Consider the following 6,509-nt stretch of genomic DNA (forward strand, 5'->3'; position numbering starts at 1 on the left):
GGAAATTGCAGAGAAGCTATTAAGAGCCATGAGAGGACATTTAGAGCATCAAAGAGTAAATGATCGAAAGCTTTGAGGGAATTCATATATAAGTTTGCTAAACTAGTAAGAGGCCTCTTTCATTCTATTTTCTTTTAGTCGATCATAACTTAAAGAAAGATAGCAATTACTGTTTATTTGTTACTGCGGTTATTTGAATTCTAGGGAGATCGCTCTTGTCCGCAAGAGGGATTTGTCCAAATAACACCGGTTGAGGTGAAATCATTTTGGTTAAGGGTAAAGTTGGTTTAGCCTCTAGATTTCTTGGTTGGTTTTGTTTTGGTTTATCCCATGTGATCCCACATTCATTCTTGGAATATGGCATGGTGGTGATTTCCTAAAAGAAAGAATTGGTTCAACCCAATCTATGTTCTAGTGGCATGTGGAAGTCCTTGACTTGGTTGGCAGTGTGCATATGTTATTATGTGTTGTTTCGTATTGAGATCAATGAGCACATGTTTTTATCTAATGTTTTATTTATTACTGGTTTTTCATGGTTTCATTTTAGTTAAATGTTGGTTACATACATGAAATATTCCCTATTATATGATGTGCTCATGTTATGGTTCTATTCCATGGTTTTACAGGCTCTTGGTTAGTTATATGAGTGCATGGGCCAATATGTGTTATTGAAACTAGTAAGAGAGGGTAGTAAGCCTTCGTGATGAAAATCTAATGAAAATAATGAATTAGTGAACATATATGCATTCATGACCTACAGGAACTATGTATACAAAGTGTTTTTATAAATGAATACTTTCGACTGCTAACCTCCCAGAGTCATAACTTTGGTATACGATCTTCATTTGGCTATCATAATACCTCATTTCGAAGATCTGCACAAGGAGGTTAAAAATCAATATTGGGCAAAAAATTGTGGCACTTTTTTGGTGTCTCTATTTTCCCTAAAAATGTCGTTTAGGACCTTAAAACGACCTCGGAAGTTTAGGACCCGAAAAATGGCCAAAAATAGAAAGTTATGTTAAATTTAAGGAAACTAAATTGAAAGGTAATAGTGTCATGTCAAGTTAAGCTGATAACAATGTGACCATGTGTCACTGGGTGTTTGTAGTCTGTTTTGGACATGTGGATCCCAGTTTCCATAAGTGCATTTTGGAAATCAAGTCATGCATAGTAACTCTCATCTCATGTTTACATTGGTGAGCAGGTTAATGTGGGTAAATGTGGGGGTGGGGTGTTACATAATTGATTTCATTAAGTTCATTTTGGAGCACATGCTAAACAAGTACCCAATTTTTCTTGCTAATTACTTGAACTTGGATATGCTACAAAATAACAATGATCGACAAAAAAAACCACTTCTATTCATGCAAAATAATAACTTCAATTTTCATACAAAAAATACAACAACTGGTTATTACTCTATGCTTGATCACTTTTGGAGAAATGTGCTAGTTAATAGTGTTTCGTTCCATGCCTTCGATGCATGATGGATAAATAATCATACAATTTTTCTTAGCGTACCTTTGTTGTTGGACTGAATCATTTTGGCAATCTTCATGTTCTACAAGTTAGTCACTCAATTCTTAGAGTATTTGTAAGATCTCGACATTGTCATTCTGAACAAATGTTATTATTTGTAAACAAGGAGAAAACAAAGAATTTGTGCACAACAATAAACAAGTAAACAAAAATAATGTAGATATCAATTTTTTGTAAGTCTTAAGACCAACAGTATAAATTTATTTAATTTCTCCTTCGCAAATGAATTTTCCATAACATAGCTACTATGCAATTTACCCATCTCTCAATTTTTTGTTTACCACATTTTGTTCTATATACTATATAAAATTTATTGATCAATTTCCTAGATCATGTTTCAATGTTTCTTGTGTAATTTCCTAGATGAGAAAAAAAAATGCTTTCCATAGCGATCCTCAATAAGTGCAATGCAAAACGAAACTTTATTAGGTCCCTATAATACTAGTGTATTCGCTCATTGTTATTTTCAGTGTAGCCCCATTATTATTATTGTTGTGCCCATGTAGTCCCCATATTGTTATTATTGTGCCCCATAGAAGCCCACTATTGTTATTGTTGTGCCCTTACATTACTATTATTATGTCGGATCTGATTATATTGTGACCCCTTAGAGTCCTATATATAGGAGGTTTTGTCATTTGAATCATCCAAGAATTGTTACTTTGTATAATGTAAATGAGGTTTCCTCCTCGAAGAGGATAATTTTGAAGTCGTTGATCTATCCCTTATTCTATTTTGCAAGCTAGTTGCATAATATTTGGTATCAGAGCTTTGGATTCTAGGGTTTCGCTGCTTCAAATAGGTCATTGTGGAATTTCCGCTATAAATAATTTTCCACAAAACTTCAGAAGATGAAATTGAAACCAAATTGAGAATAAATATTGGTGAACCTCGTATATAAATTTCAGATCTCATATCACTATATTTTCAGAGATATTAACCAAGAATGTTAGGGTTTTTGCAGGCTCCATAATTCCATCTCAAACAGGTTACCTTGGGAAAATCGTTATAACTTTCTCTCTCAACATCAGATTTAAATTTTATCAGATTTGATAGAAATAGAACAAATTTTTGTTTGTTGGGTATCAGTTTCAGGGCCAAAGGTCAAAATAGAGACACATGGCACTCCATACAAGTTCTCTCTACTGAACCAGTTAATAATCAGGTTATAATGGGATATTGGGCATAAATCTTTCTTGAAGAATCCAATCTTGATCAGACTTGTGGGGTTGGAAAGATAACTCAGAGGGATATGATAGGAGGAAATTTAAGACCTTGAAGATCTGAAATTACAGAGGCATAATAGATTAAATATCGAGCTCCTACAAAGCAAAAAATAGGTGTGCAATTTTTAAAATTTGCATAAGTTTTGTTTGAAAAATTAGTTTGAAGTGATTCAATGGGAATAATGAAGCATAGTTATCATTAATTGATTCCCAAAAGAAATAAAATGGAAACACCAAGTAAGCAACCCAAAATCTCTACTATGACACATGAAGAAGAGGAAGAAATGCAACATGATGTATCAAAATTGTGAGACCAAGTGCAACAAATTTCACTCTCACAAAAAGTAGCAGAAACTAAGATGGATGGTTTGAAGAATGGCATGGAAGCTAAGGTTAATGGTATAGAAGAAAAACTAAAAGGAAACATAAAAACTTGACAAAGTTGCCATGAGAAATGCTTCCTAATGGTGAAAAGGTAATAGAGGAATCTCATGATTAGAACAAAAGAAATGTTAATCATGATTTCATAGACTCTAACATTGGATTGAATACCCACCATATTCCAAAGATCGATATAAGTAATTTTGATGTCAAGTATCACGTAACATCGACACTAAAGGTGGAGCAATATTTTGATCTACATAATGTGCAAAACACACAAAACGTACGCATTGCAGCTTTCTATTTAGAACCCAATCAGTTTGTACGGTATCGATGGATTTTCTCTCATAAAAAATTGTCACTTGGTCAATTTTTACGGAGGAAATGATATCAAATTATGAGAATACAAAGCGCAACACGTTCTTTAGTCAATTGATAAAACTCAAACAAAAGGGTTCAATGGTGGAGCACATTGAGGACTTCCAAAAATTGAATATAAGGGTGAATGATATTCTAGAGGAGCATAGGATTGATGTCTTCATAAGGAGTTTAAAGGATATCATCCAACATGAGGTTCGCTATTGGGAACTTGATTCATTGGAGAAGGAATTCAAGTTGGAAATAAAAATTGAAAGATATGGAAACAAGGAAGCCTACCACTCACAACTATAAAGATGGAAGTCTTGTTGATCCTAGGCTTCCACAACCTATAAGGTTGGAACCAAAACAATTGGAATAAAAAAGAGAAAAAGGGCTTTGTTACAGTTTTGATAGAAAATACACTAAAGGCCATAAGTGTGTTAAAAGAAATTATTTTACATAGATTGTGAAGAGGAGGAAGAAAAGGAACAAGAAACGTCAAAAGAAGAGGATATACACCAGGAACCAAACCCAGATAAAGACGAAATGAATATGACCATATCTTGTAATGCATTGGCATGAATTACCACTCCTCAAACTCTCAAGATAATACATATCAATAAGAATAAGTTAATAGTGTTGATTGATTCGAGTAGTACCCATAATTTTATTCATTGTAAGATAGCCAAGGAATTGAATTGCTTCCTATATCCAGCACCAGAGTGTCAAGTGATGGTTGCAAATGGAGGAGCCATAAATTTCTCTAGAAAGTGCCATAATATCAAGCTAGCTATGGGAGAATATGTATTGAATAGTTAAATGCTTTCCATTGCAATGGATGGTGCTGATGTTGTACTAGGAGTCCAATGGTTACATTCTTTGGGTACGATGGATTTTAATTTGCAAGAACTTTTCTTGAAATTTTTCTGGGAAGGAAAGGAAGTTGAATTAAGGGGTATTGTAAAGAAACCAGGAAAGATAATCATCTCTAATGATGTCATAAATCTTCTAAAGAAAGAAAAAAAGAGCGTAATTGCACAACTATGTTCACTAGAGGTTCAAACATCGAAATCATCCATTTCTCCAAATCTCCAAAAAGTCTTGGACAATCATTCCAAGGTATTAGAGACTCCTAAATGCCTCCCACCTATTCGTGATCAGGATCATTCTATTCATTTGATTCCATGAAGTGTTCCTTCAAACATCAAGCCTTATTGCTATCCCTATGCCCAAAAGATCAAAATTGAACGTATGGTTTCAGAAATGTTAGAGGCTGGTATAATTCAAACTAGTCAAATCTCTTTCTCTACTACAGTAGAATTGGTGCACAAGAAGTATGGATCATGGCGCATGTGTCCGGATTATAGGGATCTCAAAAAGCTCACTATTAAAGATAAATTTTCCATTCCCGTCGTTGATGAATTACTAGATGAATTACATGGAGCAATTTACTTCACCAAGTTGGATCTTTGTTCAAGATATCATCAAATAATAATGAGGACTGAAGACATTTCAAAAACAACATTTAGAACTCATGAGGGTCATTATAAATTTCTGGTCATGCCTTTTGGCCTTACCAATGCACCTTCTACATTTCAAGGTTTGATGAATTCGATTTTCAAACCCTTCCTTAGAAAAATTTTGTTAGTATTTTTTTATTATATACTAATCTACAACAAGTCTTGGAAGGATCATGGTCAACATGTTGACAGGGTACTCAAGCTATTGGAGGAGAAACAATTATATGTAAAAACCTCCAAATGTTTCTTTGGAGTACAGGAGGTGGAATATCTGGGTCATATTGTATCTCATGAGGGTGTTAAGGTAGAAACTAATAATAAATAATGGAAAATACCCACATCCATAAAGAATCCGCAAGGATTTCTCGGGTTGATAGGGTATTATCACAATTTTGTTAAGAATTATGAGAGAATAATAACACCTCTAACAACATTAGTAAAGGAAGATGCATTTCTTGGATTCCAGAGGAAATTAAGGCCTTTGAGCATCTTAAAGAGGCAATGTGCCAAGCACCGATCTTAGCTACACCAAACTTCACAAAAACCTTTATTGTGGAACGAATGCCTTAGGAAATGGACTTGGTGTTCTTTTAATGCAAGAGGGAAGACCCATTTCCTTTGAAAGTCATCCAATCAGAGGAAAGTATTTACACAAAGATATTTATGAGAGGGAAATGTTGGAAATACTACATGCACTTGATAAATGGCAACATTACCTAATGGGAAGGCACTTCAAGTTAAAAACAAATCATGGTAGCCTTAATACTTTTTAGAACAAAGATTATCTTCAAAAGAGCAGAAAAAATGGGTCACAAATATGTTGGGTTATGACTTTGAAATCATCTACAAAAAGGGGAAGAAAAATGTTGTTGCAGATGCACTCTCAAGAAAGGATGAGGATGTGGAAGCATTGTTCTATGCCATTTCTATTATCCAACCAGATTGCATAACTAAAACAAGGGATGAATGGAAGAATGACAAATAAGTGTGTGCACTCATTCAAAAGTTGTAGCAAGATCCCAGTACATCTTATACATTTAGCTAGAATTTCATTATGGTACAAAGATCACTTATACCTTTGTAAGAATTCCCAACTCAAACAAAATATTCTTTTAGAATTGCACACCTCTCCTTAGGAGGACAATCAAGATTTTTAAAAACTTACCACAGGGTTAAGAAGGAATGTTTTTGGGATGGCCTTAAATCTGATATCCATATATGATTTTTCCTTCCTCGTCAATTTTTGGTAATATTGTTTGAACTGGGAGCTTTCCATCTATAACCTTCTTTAAGCATGAAACATGGAAAACTGGGTGCACTCAAGAAGATGCAGGAAGCTTGAATTTGTATGCCATAGTACCAATATTTTGCAACACTTTTTAAGGACCATAATACTCTGGTGATAATTTATTATCCTTATTAGCTTGATTGAGGGACATTTTTTTGTATGGTTGTATCCGTAAAAATACCCAGTCGCCTA

Source organism: Pinus tabuliformis, chromosome 5_1, assembly GCF_031772625.1.
Source record: "Pinus tabuliformis cultivar Carrire ecotype Pingquan chromosome 5_1, CPIR1, whole genome shotgun sequence".
In the NCBI taxonomy this organism is placed as follows: domain Eukaryota; kingdom Viridiplantae; phylum Streptophyta; class Pinopsida; order Pinales; family Pinaceae; genus Pinus; species Pinus tabuliformis.